We start from the raw sequence: 17,916 nt of genomic DNA, 5'->3' as shown, positions 1-17,916 counted from the left end.
TGCTCTGAGTATCCCAGATGCAGTTGTTTTTTGCTCTCTCCCGTTTGGAACACCTCTGTTAACACTCTCCCTGTGTTCAGTGCCCCAAACCTCTCTGTGTTCACTCATAACCAGGGTGGTTTTGACAATAACATGGCAAACCCAATCACACTGAATTGTAAGTCATTGAAGGAACTTAATATGCCATGACACCTATGGTTCTGTGTGTTTTGGTTAGGTAAGAAATCCACGTTAATGATATAATTGAAGAGTGAGATGTATTTTGAGGAGTTGTTCTTTCTTGAATATATGGCATAAGCGTCACTTAATCATGACACATTTTTCCCTTGTCAAAGGAGTGCAGTTTGGGATAAAAAGTTACATGACCCATTTTCTAGGGATGAGCTCCACCATTGGTAGCAGGGTCACTTCCATGTTCGCTTCTAGACGTGTTTGTTCCAGCCATTGTCATCACAGCACCACCAGCCTCCTCCTCGTGTTTCCGCTCCTACTCATTATTGCAGACACTGCTGTTCCTGCACCAGTTTTGGTGTTCCCCATCATAGTGACCTTGTGTGGTGCCAGGAAAATATCGTCTTTCCTTTTAACCTTCATTTCATGTGCAGAGGACCCATGTTTCTTGGACTGCCTTTCATGACTGCTGTTACACTGTCAACAGCCTACTGACTTGTTGCAGAGTTAAAAACTAATTCCAGAAACATTTGGTTACCACATACACACAGCAGTCACCCGTGTTAGCTCCTACTCACCTGCCACTCAGCAGAATTAGCAAGGGAGGGAACTCGAACAAGCAGTCAGTGGGTTGTTTTTCTGCATGGCCTTTACCAATTATATGAGTCAATCCTCTGGTAGCTTTGGAACCATGTAGGTAAAGCCTCATTTCAATTCTGAAAGATTACAGAAGAGGGATTAAGAACACATAGATTTCACTATTTCTGAATACTTTATCATATCATTAAATAGATGGAATGTTTAATGATTGGATTATTTATACTTTTTCAGTTTTTAATTTTTTTTTTTGGCTTATAAATGTTTTTTGCATATAATTTCTGACCATGAACTTCAGACCTAGGGTGCTTTGTATTCAGAGTGTGTTTGGGGACAAGGACTAATAAATTTATTTGCTGCGGTTACAGTAAAGTAAGGAAATTAAATTACAGTATATTTCGCAGTTTAGTTAGAACATGGAAGTGTTACAGTCGTGAAAAGGAACGGTTATTATCAAGTAGTACGAGATAGGGATATCGTTTTTCTCAATACAACATGGAAATTTAAGTGTGAAGTTTTTATGTGGTCGGAGGTCAGCTAAGTTGAGCGTAGTGCTTAAGTGCACAGATTCTGGACTCAGAGCTTGGTGTCAAATCCCAGCTTCACTACTTGGAGGTAATGTGTCCTTGGGCGGTTTTGTAACCTGTTTGTACACCAGGTTTTCTGTATGTTCACTGAAGATAATAATATTCCTCAAAGGGAGGTAGTGAGGGTTAATATTTGTGAAAACACTAGGAACAGTGCTCGGTTCATATTTAATATTCAAAATTAAAAATTGTATTCACCTACCCACAAATTATTATTATTCTATTTACCCCTGCTCTCCTCATTTTTCACACTGGTGATTTTACCACGATAGGCTAGAACTAAACTTGGAATGCTTAAAATTTTACGTTTGCCTAACTTTTTAAATGCACAGACACTCATGTACACAAAAGGGCCCACAAGCAAGATGTACATACTGAACCGATAATCCCAGAGGCAGGAGAGGACAGAGGATTTAGCTCCCAACATGGATTATAAAATGCACTGGGTGTTCTCTAAAAACATAGCATTGGGATAGTGTTGGGAATTAAAAGGCCATAGAATTTTAAAGTTGAAATAGACTCAGAAAGCACGATCCAGCCTTCTGCCCCTGAAGGAGGTCTTCCACAGAATGTTCACACACTCCTGTTTTCAGAGCTTCGTAGCTGTCCTTTCATCTGTGCGTCATCCCTACATCCACGCACTGGCTCTTTTTCTTTATTCTGGAAGTAACATGGAGTAAGCCAATTCAACATGACTTCATTATGAAGAACAGTTTATTATACAACAAAACATAGATACAGAGAAAAGCAAAAGTTTGATGAGTTCAGGTGAATTTCTTGTAACTAACAGGCAGGTCCAGAGACAGCACCTTGGCAAGCACCCCAGGAGCTTCTTTGTGCTGCATCCCAATCGTTACCCATCCCTGTCCCCGAAGTATTCACTACCCTGATGTTTATAGTAATCACCTCCTTGTATTTTATAGCTTTATTACCCAAATATGCATCTCTATACAATATTGTTTAGTATAGCTCATTAAAAATTGTTTATATGTCTTTTGAGTTTCCTTCAATATTAGAACCTAGTATCCAATATGATCTTAGCTTTATGTTCGCAGACTAAGTTCTTGCTGGCTGTCAGCTGCCCCTAACGCTCTGTGATGTTTAATTACCATGCTTCTTCGTTTGCTGTCAGTTGGACTCACCGTGGCTTACTGAGTTCCTCCAATTGGCAAGTTGGGAAGTGAGCACGTACTCTAGGTATGCTGTACAACTGAAGACGGACAATTTCTAAAATACCTGTTAGCTAGGTTTTGCAGCTGAAAAACATTACTGGCTCAGTTTAAGCTTTGGGTCCCATAAGGCCCCAGGAATCCTTATCAGATGTGTCAAACCTGAAATTACACATTATGTAGTTTAATGTTGTGAATCCAAATATAGGACTTTTCCTTTATGCTTGTAAACATTTCCATAGTGGTTTAAGCTTTGCGTCTCAACTTTTAGCTATTTTTAAAATTTTAACATATAAGTGAATGTAATATTAAAAAGGAGAGAATGCAAGCTGAAGAAATGGATGTTAAAAAAGAGATATTTCCGGGGCGCCTGGGTGGCTCAGTCGTTAAGTGTCTCCCTTCAGGTCAGGGCGTGATCCCGGCGTTCTGGGATCGAGCCCCACATCAGGCTCCTACGCTAGTAGCCTGCTTCTTCCTCTCCCACTACCCCTGCTTGTGTTCCCTCTCTGGCTGGCTGTCTCTCTCTGTCAAATAAATAAACAAAATCTTTAAAAAAAAAGATATTTCTCCTGAAACAGGTTTTCATTTTTCATGGTGTGGACTTTTTTTTTTTTTTTAATTTTATTTATTTATTAGAGAGAGAGTGCGAGAGCATGAGGAAAGCGAGAGGAGGGGGAGGGGCAGAAGGAGAGGGAGAGCAGGCTCCCCACTGAGCAGGGATGCTCAAGGCACGGCTGGATCCCAGGACCCTGGGATCATGACCTGAACCGCAGGCAGATGCTGAACCGACTGAGCCGCCCAGGCACCCCTGGACTTCAAGTTTCTAATGTTCCTTTGTTTAGTGAAATGTAAGAGAATAAAAGCAAACATATTTAAACATAATTTGAATGTACAGAATGATATAGAGAGAAAACTAGAAAGGAAATTAGAACATATTTACGTTTCAGGAAGGAAGAGTTCACAGCTGTCGTGTTCTTACATAGTCCAAAGGTGCCCATGTTCCCATGATGACGAGCCTTCATTTCGTGGGTAATCAGCGTTCTTGTTTGGCAAGTTACTGAGTCCATGAAATACTGATTAGCCCCCACTTTCTTGTACTGACAGCAGGATCACATTTGCATTGAATGCAACAGCTGAACTAAGATTCAGTGAGTTCTTTAATGTGGATATTGGAGAAAAACTACATGTGGGACAGGTGGAAAATTGGATGAATGGTTTGTTGAATGTATTTTTGATGGGATATTTGTTGTCTTTTGTGTGCACTCCTGTTGGACACGTTTGTAGGTGGATCTCTGCCCAATTCAACCAGGAGAGCCCTCTACTGGTCTCTGTGTGCTCCAAGAAGTGTTTTTGTAGGACTCTAAAGGTTAATGTGGTGTAGACCCCGGGGGACTAGTCCCCCACAGAGGTGATTAATAGATCTTACATCCTGGTCAGAGGCTTACCCAAACAACTATTTTAGGAAAGTTTCCCTTAAGACATTGAGTTTCACCTGTTCTTTTGTTCCTTATTTTTCCTTTTAGTTTTCCTCCATGGAAATTAATTTCAGAGATGAACTTATTTATGTATGAAATTTACTATTGAATATTGAAAATATAATGTAAACCATGTCTATAAAAAGTAACACATTTAACTGAACTTTTTTTTTGAGTGGGTGTGACATCAATCAAATTGGAGAATAGTAGGCAATTTTCTAGGTGTTGTGTTTGCAAGAAAGAAAATGTTTGTTTTTAAAAAAATTAATCATAAACATGTGATTCATGAGCCATATCATCACTGTTCTGTTTTCAGTGAGTTAAAAATAGTACCATGGGGGCGCCTGGGGGGCGCAGTCGTTAAGCGTCTGCCTCTGGCTCAGGGCGTGATCCTGGCGTTCTAGGATCGAGCCCCACGTCAGGCTCTTCCGCTGGGAGCCTGCTTCTTCCTCTCCCACTCCCCCTGCTTGTGTTCCCTCTCTCGCTGGCTGTCTCTCTCTGTCGAATGAATAAATAAAATCTTAAAAAAAAAAATAGTACCATGAACATAAGTAGCCTACCACGCAACTCGGGAACGGGGGTCTCACTACCAGCTTATAGCTCCCTCTATGGCTTTACACTCTCTCTTCTTCCTCCCTGACCCCCAGGGTGATCTTGAATTTGGTGTTCATCACACACGTGCATTAGAATATGATTTGTGTACCAACCCACTCACATGCATATGTCAGTGTCTAAATGGCATGTATTTTAAAGATTAGTTTATTTGAACTTCCACAAAAGATATCACATCTTATCTGTGCTTTTGGGACTTTCCTTTTTTCACCTAATAATCTCACCTGTCAGTGAGATTATCCAATATATTTTGTGTAGGTGTGGTTCATTTATTTCCACGACTGTATAATATTCCATTTGTGAATATATTACAATTAATTTGTTTCTTCACTTTCTGATTACAGTTCTTGGCTTATGTGAAAGGCATTAGGATGAACAATTTTTTTTATGTCTCTCAGGTCCTGTTTGCAGGAAGGTCTTTTGAATGTATGCCTAGGACAGGGATTGCTGGTTATGGGATAAGCAAACTTTAGAAGGCATTTTCTTCCAAAGTGGTTCTATCAATTTATCCCATGCTAGTTTTGTAAAAATTATTCCATTAATCTACATTTTCTCCAGTGCCTGGTGTTGCAGACTTTTAAGTCATTGCCAGCTGAAAGATTGTAAGTGCTATCTAGTTGCCATCTTGATTTTCATTTCCCTAATAACTAATGAGGTTGACTACATCTTCATGGATTTACTTCTACGTATAATTGTCTGTGAAAAACCCATTTGTAGATTCTGACAATTGTTCTTTGGCTTTGCTTCTCCTTTTTTTCTTCTTAATTTATAGGGTTCTTTATAACTGCTTTCAACTGTCTGTTGATTGTGTGTCCAGCAACATTTTTTCTCTGTTTGTCGCTTGACATTTTACTTTAAAAAATATGTCTCTTCGTCATCAGAATTTGTAAATTGAAGCATGGAAGAATCTTTTAATTGGTGGGCGCCTGGGTGGCTCTGTCGGTTAAGCATCTGCCTTCAGTTCAGGTCATGATCCCAGGGTTCTGGGATTGAGTCCCACGTTGGGCTCTCTGCCCAGAGAGGAGTCTGCTTCTCCCTCTCCCTCTCCCTCTGCCTGCAGCTCCCCTGCTTGTTCTCTCTCTCTCTCTCTGTCAAATAAATAAAATCTTAAAAATAAGAAAAAAAGAAATTGTTCTCTATTCTAAAATGAGAAAGATACTAAGGTTCCTAAACGTTTTGAAGTCATACCCTAAATATACCTAGAATTAATATATTTATATGGTAGAGGGTGAGAGACCAAATTTGTTTTGCCATGTAAGTAACCAAATTCCAGTTTAATTTACTGAAATAGTTTTACTTTCCCCAGAGATGCCATCATAGCTCTTGAATATATAAAGGTCCTGCACATATGTGTGCGTGTGAGGGTGCTGGTATGTTTCTAGCTTTGAATTCTGCTCTACCACTCAGTGTGTCTTTTCCTGGGATGATACCACTTAGTGTCAGTTTTTTTAATATCTTATTTTATTTAAATTCCATTAATTAGCATATAGTATTATTAGTTTCAGAGGTAGAGTTCAGTTATTCATCAGTTGCATATAATACCCAGTGCTCATTACATCACATGGCCTCCTTAATGTCCATAACCCGGTTACCCCATCCCCCCACCCTCCTCCAGCAGCCCTCAGTTTGTTCCCTATAGTTAAGAGTCTCTCATGGCTAATCTCTAATTTCTTCTTACTTTATTTTTTCCTCCCTTCCCCTATGATCCTCTGTTTTGTTTCTTAAATTCCACATATGAGTGAGATCGTATAGTAATTGTCTTTCTCTGGCTGATTTCACTTAGCATAATCCCCTCCAGTTCCATCCACATCATTGCAAATGTAAGATTTCATCCTTTTTGATGGCTGAGTAATATTCCAGTGTGTGTGTGTGTGTGTGTGTGTGTGTGTGTGTGTGTGTGTATGTGTGTGTGTGTGTTTCTCACATCTTCTTTACCCATCCATCTGTCGGTGGACATCTTGGCTCTTTCCATAGTTTGGCTGTTGTGAACATTGCTGCTATGAACACTGGGGTGCAGGTGTTCCTTCAGATCACAACGTTTGTATCTTTTGTGTACAGTAGTGCAAATGCTGGGTCATAGGGTAGCTCTATTTTTAACTTTTTAAGGGACCTCTACACTGTTTTCCAAAGTGGCTGTACCAACTTGCATTCCCACCAACAGTGTAGGAGGGATCCCCTTTCTCCTCATCCTTGCCAACATCTTTGCCAACATCAATTGTTGTTTCCTGACTTGTTAATTTTAGCCATTCTGAGTGGTGTGATGTGGTATCTCATTGTGGTTTTTTAAAATGTGAGGTACAATTGATATATTAGGCTCATGTGCACAACATACTGATTCAGTATTTGCATGTACTGCAAGGTGGTGATCACCACACTAAGGTTAGGGAACATTCATCAGCCTACAGAGTTACAAACTTTTTAAATTCTTGTGATAATGACTTTTAAGATCTAATCTCTAAGGGGCGCCTGGGTGGCTTAGTCAGTTAAGCGTCTGTCTTTGGCTCAGGTCATGATCCCAGAGCCTGGGATCAAGTCCTGCGTTGGGCTCCCTGCTCAGCAGGGAGTCTGCCTCTCCCTCTCTCTCTGTCCCTCCCCCCTGCTCATGCTCTCACTCACTCTCTCACTTGCTCTCAAATAAATAAAATCTTAAAAAACAGATTTACTCCGAGAAACTTCCAAATATGCAATACAGTATTATTAACTATAGTCAACACGCTGTGCCTTAGGTCCCAACCCGTTAATTGTTGTATAACGAGTTTTGATCCCCTTCACCTTCTCACCCACCCTCACTTCTGGCAACCACCCCTCTGTTTTCTGTCCAGGTTTTTTTTTTTTTTTTTTTTTTTTTTTTTAAGATTCACACATTGTTGAGGTCATATGGTATTTGTCTTTCTCTGTCTGATTTATTTCACTTAGCATTATTCCCTCAAGACCCATCCGTGTGGTCACAAGTGGCAAAATTTCATGTTTAAAAAAGATTTTATTTATTTATATATTGAAAGAGAGAAAGAGACATAGAGAGAGAGAGAGAGAGAGAGAGAATGAGCTTGGGTAGATCAGAGGGGGAGGGAGGGGGGGAGGGTAAGGCATCTGAAGCAGACGCCACGCTGAGCATGGAGGCAGACCTGGGGCTTGATGTCATGACCCTGAGATCATAACCTGAGCTGAAATCAGGAGTCAGACCCTTAAATTACTGAGCCACCCAGGCACCCCACAATTTCAATTTTTAATGGCTGAATAATATTCTGTGGAATATGTATTACCACATTTTCTTTATCAACGGGCACTTACGTCTCAGCTGTTGTAAGTAATGCTGCAGTGAACATGGGTGTGTACACCTTTTCAAATTAGTGTTTTTGTTTTCTTGAGAATAATACCCAGGAGTAGAACTGCTGTACCATAGGGTAGTTCTATCTTTAATGTTTTGAGGAACCTCCATACTGTTTTCCAAGGTGGCCACCCAACTGACATTCCGACCAGCAGTGCAGGAGCAACCTGCCCAGCTGGGGAAGCCCGGTGCTCACTCACATGTTCCCACGGCCCCTGACGGAGAAGTTGCAGGCTGAGGAGGTCTCTCTTTGTCTGGAGCTTTGCTGCTGTGGGTTTGAGGAGACCTGGGTAGTAAAGGGAAGCTGTTCTTCAGGGCATCCAATCTTGGGTTGGTCTCTGCTCCAACGGTGTGCTGGGACTTCTCTGCTGGATGGCCAGAGTGAACAAAGGCACTGTCGTCTGTTGTTTGTGTCACAATCAGTGTTCTTAGGGTGGGAGATGGTAGACCTCTTTTGCTATATTGATGATGTCACCCTTCTGATTCTAAGCATTTTATTTTATTTTATTTTTTTAATTTAAAATCAATTAATTAACATAGAGTATTGCTAGTTTACTGATTCATCAGTTGCATGTAACACCCAGTGCCATAAAATACATGAAGCACCCTCCTTAATGTCCATCACCCAGTTACCCCATACCCCTACCCACCTCCCCTCCAGCAGCCCTCAGTTTGTTTCAGTAGTTAAGAGTCTCTTATTATTTGTCTTCTTCCCTGATTTCACCTTATTTTATTTTTCCTTTCCTTCCCCTATGTTCACCTGTTTTGTTTCTTAAATTCCACATATGACTGAAATCATATGGTATTTTTCTTTCTCTGATTCACTTATTTTGCTTAGCATAATACCCTCTAGTTCCATCCACGTTCTTGAAAATGGCAAGATTTCATCCTTTCTGATGGCCGAGTAATATTCCATTGTATATATATATACCACCTTTTCTTTATCCATTCATCTGTTGGTGGACATCTGGGATCTTTCCATAGTTTGGCTATTGTGGACATTGCTGCTATAAACATTGGGGTGCAGGTGCCCCTTTGAATCAGTATTTTTGTATCCTTTGTATAAATACTTGGTAGTGCAATTGCTGGGTTGTAGGGTAATTCTAGTTTTTCCTTCCTGAGTACTCTACATACTATTTCTGGAGTGACTAAACCAGTTTACCTTCCCATCAACAGTGTAAGATGTTCCCCTTTCTCCGTATCTTCACCAACATCTGTCATTTCCTGAGTTGTTAATTTTAGCCGTTCTGACTGGTGTGAGGTGGTATCTCATTGTGGTTTTGATTCCTATTTCCCTGATGCCGAGTGATGTTGAACATTTTTTCATGTCTGTTAGCCATTTGTATGTCTTCTGCCCATTTCTTGACTGGATTTTTTTTTTGGGGGCGGGTGTTGAGTTTGGTAAGTTCTTTATAGATTTTGGATAATAGCCCTTTACCTGATAAGACATTTGCAAATATCTCCTCCCATTTTGTAGGCTGCCTTTTAGTTTTATTGATTATTTCCTTTGCTATGCAGAACCTTTTAATTTGATGAAGTCCCAATAGTTTATTTTTGCTTTTGTTTCCCTTGCCTTGGGAGACATGTCTAGTAAGAAGTTGCTACGGCCAAGGTCAAAGAGGTTGCTGCCTGTATTCTCCTCAAGGATTTTGATTGTTTCCTGTCTCACATTTAGGTCTTTCATCCATTTTGAGTTTATTTTTGTGTATAGAGTAAGGAAGTGGTCCAGTTTTATTCTTCTGCAGGTTGCTGTCCAATTTTCCCAACACCATTTATTGAGGAGACTTTGTTAATACCCATCACCAGGAAGGAGGGCACATATTGCAACGAGCATTGGGTGTTATACGCAAACGATGAATCATGGAACACTACATTAAAAACTAATGAAGTACTGTATGGTGACTAACATAACATAATTAAAAAACAAACAAAAAAATGAAGAGACTTTTTTCCATTGGATATATTTTCCTGTCCAGTTTTGTTGAAGATTAGTTGACCATAGAGTTGAGGGTCCATTTCTGGCTTCTGTATTCTGTTCCATTGATCTATGTGTGTGTTTTGTGCCAGTACCATATTTTCTGGATGACTACCTATTTGTAATATGGATTGCAGTCCAGAATTGTGATGCCTCCAGCTTTGCTCTTCTTTTTCAGGATTGTTTTAAGTATTCAGAGTCTTTTGTGGTCTTATGCAAATTTTAGGATTTTTTTTCTAGGTCTGTGTAAAATGCTGGTGTTATTTTATAGGGATTGCAGTAAATGTGTGGATTGCTTTGGGTAGTATAGACATTTTTACAATGTTTGTTCTTCAAATCCATGAGCATGGAATATTTTTCCATTGCTTTGTGTCATCTTCAACTTCTTTCATAAGTTTTCTATAGTTTTCAGAGTAAAGATCTTTTACTTTTTAAGTTTATTCCTAGGTATCTTACTGTTTTGGGTAGCATTGTAAATGGGATTGGTTCCTTGATTTCTTTTTCCCCTGCTTCATTTTTGGTGTGTGGAAATGCAAAAGACTTCTGCACATCGATTTCATATCCTGCAACTTTGCTGAATTAATTGTATTAGGTCTAGCAATTTTTTGGTGGGTTCTTTTGGGTTTTTTACATAGAGTATCATATCATCTGCATATAGTGAATGTTTGACTTCTCCTTTCTGATTTGGATGCTTTTATTTCTTTTTGCTGTCTGATTGCTGAGTCTACGATTTTCAGTACTATTTTGAATAACTGGCGAGCGCGAACATCTTGTCTTGCTCCTGACCGTGGAGTTACAGTGTCTGTTTTCCCCCTTGAGAATGATATTAGCTGTGGGTCTTTTGGATATGGTCTTTATGAGTTGAGGTGTGTTCCCTCTGTCTCTACTTTGTTGAGGGTTTTTATGAAGAAAGTTTGCTGTAGTTTGTCAAATGCTTTTTCTCCATCTGTTGAGAGGATTGTATGGTTCTTATCCTTTCTTTTATTTATGTAGTGTATCACATTGTTTTGTGAATATTGAACCACCTTGCAACACAGGAATAGATTCCACTTGATTTGGTGAATGGTTTTTTAAAAGGATTTTATTTATTTATTTGAGAGAGAGAGCGAGAAAGAGAGAGCACGAGCAGGGGGAGTGGCAGAGGGAGACGGAGAAGCACGCTCCCCGCTGAGCAGGGAGCCTGGCATGGGGCTTGGTCGCAGAACCCTGGGATCATGACTTGAGCTGAAGGCAGATGCTTAACTGACTGAGCCACCCAGGCGCCCCAGTGAATGATTCTTTTAATGTATTATTGGATTCAATTTGCTAGTATTTGTTGATAGTTTTTGCATCCATGTTCATCAGGGGTATTGGCCTTTAGTTCTCTTTTTTTTTGGTCTTTGTCTTGTTTTGGAATTAGGGTCAATCTGGCTTCATGGAATGAATTTGGAATTTTCCCTTCCATTTCTATTTGTTGGAATAGTTAGAGAAGAATAGTATTAACTCTTCTTTAAATGTTTGTTAGAATTCCCTTGTGAAACCATGTGGCCCTAGACTTCTGTTTGTTGGTAGATTTTTGATAACTGATTCAGTTTTTTTTGTTGGTTATCAGTTTGTTCAAGTTTTCCATTTCTTTCTGTTTTAGTTTAGGTAGTTTACATGTTTCTAGTAATTTTCCCATTCCTTCCAGATTGTCCAGTTTGTTGGCATATTTTTCACAATATTCTCTTATAATTGTATTTCTGTGGTAGTGGTTGTGAATTAACCTTTCTGATTTGTGATTTTATTTATTTGAGTTCTTCTTTCTCTTTTCTTTCATGTCTGGCTAGGAGTTTATCCATTTTATTAATTTTTTTAAAGAAACATTTCCTGGTTCCATTGATCTGTTCTACTGTTTTTTCTTTAATTTCTATAACATTGATTTGTTTTAAAATTTATTTCTCTTCTGCCGGACTTTGGCTTCATTTTTTTTTTTCTTTTTCTAGTTCCTTTAGGTGTAAGGTTTAGTTGTGTATTTACGATTTTTTTTGCTTTTTGATATAGCCTGTATTGCTGTTTCCCTCTTGTGAGTGCTTTTGCTGCATCCCAGAGGTTTTGGACCATCATATTTTCAATTTTGTTCGTTTCCATGTATTTGTTAATTTCTTCTTTAATTTCCTGGTTGACCCATTCATTCTTTAGTAGGATGTTCTTTAACCTCCATGTATTTATGGTTCTTCCAAATTTCTTCTCCTCCTCCTCCTCCTCCTCCTCCTCCTCCTCCTCTTCTTCTTCTTCTTCTTCTTCTTCTTTTTTAAGATTTTATTTGACAGAGAGAGAGACAGCCAGCGAGAGAGGGAACAGAAGCAGGGGGGGTGGGAGAGGAAGAAGCAGGCTCCCAGGGGAGAGCAGGGAACCCCATGCAGGATCCCAGGACCCTGGGACCACACCCTGAGCTAAAGGCAGATGCTTAACGACTGAGCCACCCAGGCGCCGCATTCCAAATTTCTTCTTATAGTTGATTTCATGTTGCATAGTATTATGGTCTGAAAATATGCATGGAATTATCTCAATTTTTTTATAACAGTTGAGACATGATTTGTGACCCAGTATGTGATCTATTCTGGAGAATGTCCCATGTGCCCTTGTAAAGAATGTGTAGTCTGCTGCTTTAGGATGAAATGTTCTGAATATATCTGTTAAGTCCATCTGGTCCAGTGTGTCATTCAAAGCCCTTGTTTCCTTGTTGATCTTCTGCTTAGATGATCTGTCCATTGGTGTGAGTGGGGTGCTAACGTCCCCTCCTCTTATTGTATTATTATCAATGTATTTCTTTAATTTTGTTATTAATTGGTTTATATATTTGTATGCTGCCATGTTGGGGGCATATATATGTATAATTGTTAGATCTTGTTGTGTAGGCCCCTTTAATTATGATATACTGCCCTTCTTCATCTCTTGTTACAATCTTTGGTTTAAAATCTAATTTGTGTGATATAAGTATCGCTACTCTGACTTTCTTTTCACGTCCATCCCCTCGCTTTCAATTTGCAGGTGTCTGTATGTCTGAGATGAGTCTCTTGTAGGCAGCATATAGATAAGTCTTTTTTTTTTTCGTTTAAATCCATTTTGACACCCTATGTCTTTTGATTGGAGCATTTAGTCCATTTACACTCAGAGTGATAACTGGTAGATAGGAATTTGGTGCCCTTGTATTATTTGTTTTGTTGTCTCTGGAGATTTTCTCTGTGTTTTCTAGTCTTTGTAAGTTTTGGTTTTTCTTTGCCACTGAGAGTGTCCTCTTTACAATTTCTTGCAGGGCTGGTTTAGTGTTCATGAACTCATTTTGTTTTTGTCTGGGAAAGTCTTTATTTATTATCTATTTATCTTATTTTTCTACTCTGAGTGATAGCTTTGCTCAATAAAATATACTTGGCTGCCTATTTTCCCCATTCAGTATGTTGATATATCATGCCACTGCCTCTGGCTTGCCGTATTTGTGGAGAGATCTGCTGCTAACCTTATTGGTTTACCCTTGGAAGTTAGGGACTTCTTTTGTCTTGCTGCTTTTAGGATTTTTTCTTTATCTCTATGTTTTATAAATTTAAGTACAACATGTCTTGGTGTTGGCCTTCTTTTGTTGATTTTGATGAGAGTTCTCTGTGCCTCTGGGATTTGGATGTCTCTTTTCTTCCTCAAATAGGTAAGTTTTTAACTATAATTTCCTTGAGTAAATCTTCTGCCCCTTTTCACCACTCTTCTTCCTCTGGGACTCCTATGATAGAAATGTTAGTATTCTTTATGGAGTCATTGAGTTCTGTAAGTCTAATTTTGTGATCAAGGTTTTTCTTTCCCTCTTTTGTTCACCTTCATTATTTCCCATGTTTCTGTCTTCTATATGACTTATTCATTCCTCTGTTTCATCCATCTTTGTGGTTAGTACATCCATTTGGTTTTGAATCTTGGTTATTGCATTTTTCATTTCAGCCTGCTTAGTTTTTAGCTCTTTTATTTCTGCAGTAAGGGCCTCTGTTGTGTTCTATGCTTTTCTCAAGCCCAGCTAGTATCCTTATGATTGTTGCTTTAAATTCTGGATCAGATAGATTACTTATATCTGGTTCTATTAGATCCCTCTCTGTGACCTTTTCTTTTTCTTTCTTTTGGGATGAATTCCTCTGTGTTGGCATTTTGAATAGGTCTCTGTCTTCTTCTCTGTGTTAGGAGAGTCTGTAATGTTTCCTGCTCCTGGCAGTAATGGCTTTATAAGAAGAGATCATGGACTGTCCGAGGCCCTGCGCTTCAGGAAGTGTGTCTGGTGTGTGCTGCGTGCACTCTGCTGCTGTGTTGTGGTGCTCTATCCCTCAGGTCAGTTGCCTGCACAGTTTCTCCTTGCCTGCAGTGGGGAGTGTTTGGACCTTGGCCAGAGTGTGGCAAGTTTAACTTGGTGTACTCTGGTCTGCTTGTTAAAAGAAACTTGATGCTATGTCCACTAGAGGTGAAGCTTGGCAGAACTCTCTGGTCAGTACATATGGTGTGTGTGGGGATGGTGCTGATCTGGGAAAGGGGCTCACTGTGCTGGTTCTTAGGCACACTTGCCCTAGAATAGCAGTACTAGCAGAGTGCAGTGGGGTATTGCTTAGTGTAAGCCATCGTAGTTGGTGCTGTACTGCTTCTGGAAGTTAGTTTATGCTGTGGGTCAGGGGAAAGAATGCCCCCCAGCCCTCTCCCTCATCTCCAGCATCGGGTATTTATACTTGCTGCTGTCAGGAAAGGCCTCCTAGAAAAGTAACTTCCCTTTGTGTGTCCTAGGTATTTTTCAGATTTCTGTTTTCACCCTATGTCTGGGTTGCTTGCCTGCCTGGAGCAGTGCCGTTCACTTTGGGCTCTATCCCACCAGGCCAGCTGAGTTTTCAAACTCCAAACATTAGGGACCTGGTATGGTGGGGACCTGGACTGGACTTCTGGGGGATGGTTTTGCTGTGCTGGGACTGATTGCAGGTTTGACCCAGATGGGCGGTCACACCAGAGCACAGGAGTAAGGGGTTTGGAGCAAAGTGCATTAAAGAGCCAGGGTCCAGGTTAGCCGCACTCAGTAGATGACTCTGTGCCTGTGCACAGGGGCTGGAAAAGGTAATGGTGACTGCCAGCCCTTTTGTCCTCAGGGAGTCCATGCCACCTCACTCAGTCATGCAACAAGAGGAGGGAACAGTCTCTCCCAGTGCATCTTAGGCATTCCTCAGATCACACCATCTGACCCTAGGTTACCTGCCTGCCTTCCCTGCAGGGGTACTGAATCACCTTCAGGGCTCTATTGCCACTCTACGGACCTCTCAAACTCCAGGCTTTGAGCCCTGCTGGTTTTAAGAACGCATAAAAACCAGCCCCTCTTGTTTTCCCAGTTGGTGTCTTTGGGGTAGTGTTCGCGTTTTGAGATCCTCTGTGTGTTCCTCTCTCTCTCTCTCGCTTCTCTCCACAGTGAGGGCTCCCTCTCCTCCAGTGTACCCATGATCCATTTCTACCTCAGACCATGTCTTTGCACCTCCTACTTTCCACGGTTGGCCTCTTCTCTCCCTCTGGTTGCACAGTGTGTTCTGTCAGTCATCAGATAGATTTCCTGGATATTCAGTATTATTTGATTTTTATCTAGCTGTGTTTGGTGGGTGAGGCAAGCCTAGGGTTCTCCTACTACTCTACCATCCTAGCTCCTCCCCTAAAATGCTTTTTAAAGATCAAACACCAAAGCTTTTGGGGAGATGAAACCAAATAAGAATTTGATGATAAAATTCAGGAAATTACTATGAAGTGCCTTGACTGCATGTCCTTTATTTGGGATGCAAGGTTGGCACTACTCAAATGTTTATTCATACACACAGGATATTGGTCTGTTGAAAAGTCAGTCTGTTTTTTTCCTGCTTAAAAGTGCATGGTTTTATTTTTTTGTCTTTGCTTTTTTTTTAAACTAAAGTATAATTAACATACAGTGTTATATTAGATTCAGGTGTACAACATGATGATTCAACAGTTCTATACATTTCTTAGTGCTTGTCAAGATAAGTATACTCTCAATACCCTTTATATACCTCACCCATCCTGCCACCCACCTTCCCTCTGGCAACCAGTTTGTTTTCTGTATTTAAGAGTCTTTTTTTGTCTCTTTTTCTTTCTTTTTTTCTTAAATTCCACGTATGAGTGAAATCATAAGGTATTTGACTTATTTCACTCAGCATTACACTCTCTAGATCCATCCATATTGTTGCAAATGATAAGGTACCAGTTTTTTTTATGGTGAAGGACCTGAATAGATATTTCTTTTTTTTTTTTTTTAAAGATTTTATTTATTTACTTATTTGACAGAGAGAGACAGCCAGCGAGAGAGGGAACACAGGCAGGGGGAGTGGGAGAGGAAGAAGCAGGCTCATAGCAGAGGAGCCTGATGGGGGGCTCGATCCCAGAACGCCAGGATCACGCCCTGAGCCAAAGGCAGACGCTTAACCACTGCGCTACCCAGGCGCCCCTGAATAGATATTTCTAAAGAAGACAATCAGATGGCCAACAGACACATGAAAAGATGCCCAGCGTCATCAATCATCAGTGAAATGCAAATCAAAACCACAATGAGATATCGCCTTTCAAATGTCAGAATGGCTAAATAAAAAAGAAAAGGAGTAACAAGTATTGGTGAGGATGTGGAGATAAAGGAACTCTCTTGCACTGATGGTAGGAATGTGAATTGTTCAGCTACTGTGGAAAACAGGATGGAGGTTCCTCAAAAAGATATGGCATAAGATCCAGTATTTGCACTGCTGGGTATTTAACGAAAGAAAATAAAAACACTTCTATTTTGTTTTATTTAATTTATTCTATTTTACTTTATTAATTCCAGTATAGTTAACCTACAGTGTTACATTAGTTTCAAGTGTATAATATAGTGGTTCAACAATTCCATACATCACCCAGAGCTTATCATGACAAATGCAAAAAAACCCAAAAAACAAAAACCGCCACCACTAAAAGGAAAACAAAAATACTAATTCAAAAACATATACATTTATTGCAGCATTATTTTCAATAGCCAAGTAATGGAAGCAACCCAGTTGTATATTGATAGATGAATGGATAATGAAGTTACAGTTTATATATGTATATGTATACATACAATGTTACTCAGCCACAAAGATGTGCATGGTTTTATTTTTTTATTTTTTATTTTTAATATTTTTTATTATATTATGTTAGTCACCATTACAGTACATCCCTGGTTTTCGATGTAAAGTTGGATGATTCATTAGTTGCGTATAACACCCAGTGCACCATGCAATACGTGCCCTCCTTACTACCCATCACCGGTCTACCCCATTACCCCACCCCCTCCCCTCTGAAGCCCTCAGTTTGTTTCTCAGAGTCCATAGTCTCTCATGCTTCATTCCCCCTTCTGATTACCCCCCCTTTCTTTATCCCTTTCTTCTCCTACCGATCTTCCTAGTTCTTATGTTCCATAGATGAGAGAAATCATATGATAATTGTCTTTCTCTGCTTGACTTATTTCACTTAGCATTATCTCCTCCAGTGCCGTCCATGTTGCAGCAAATGTTGAGAAATCGTTCTTTCTGATAGCTGAGTAATATTCCATTGTATATATGGACCACAACTTCTTAATCCAGTCATCTGTTGAAGGGCATCTCGGCTCCTTCCACGATTTAGCTATTGTGGACAATGCTGCTATGAACATTGGGGTGCATATGGCCCTTCTCTTCACTACGTCTGTATCTTTGGGGTAAATACCCAGTAGTGCAATGGCTGGATCATAGGATAGCTCAATTTTTAACTTTTTAAGGGACCTCCACATTGTTTTCCAGAGTGTCTGTACCAACTTGCATTCCCACCAACAATGTAGGAGGGATCCCCTTTCTCCACATCCTCTCCAGCAATTGCTGTTTCTTGCCTTGTCTATTTTTGCCACTCTAACTGGCGTAAGGTGGTATCTCAGTGTGGTTTTGATTTGAATTTCCCTGATGGCTAATGATTTTGAACATTTTTTCATGTG

General features: G+C 40.0%; 1 long non-coding RNA gene across 1 annotated transcript in view; it reads left to right on the top strand.

The window, feature by feature from the left end:
* The window catches only part of LOC123794458 (uncharacterized), a 40,939-nt gene that overhangs the window by 9,084 nt on the left and 13,939 nt on the right, over window positions 1-17,916 (top strand). The gene's annotated exons all lie outside the window — the stretch shown is intronic.

Source organism: Ursus americanus, chromosome 32, assembly GCF_024610735.1.
Source record: "Ursus americanus isolate L20-20 chromosome 32, mUrsAme1.1.p, whole genome shotgun sequence".
Lineage (NCBI taxonomy): Eukaryota > Metazoa > Chordata > Mammalia > Carnivora > Ursidae > Ursus > Ursus americanus.
This window is presented reverse-complemented; position numbering and strand designations above follow the sequence as displayed.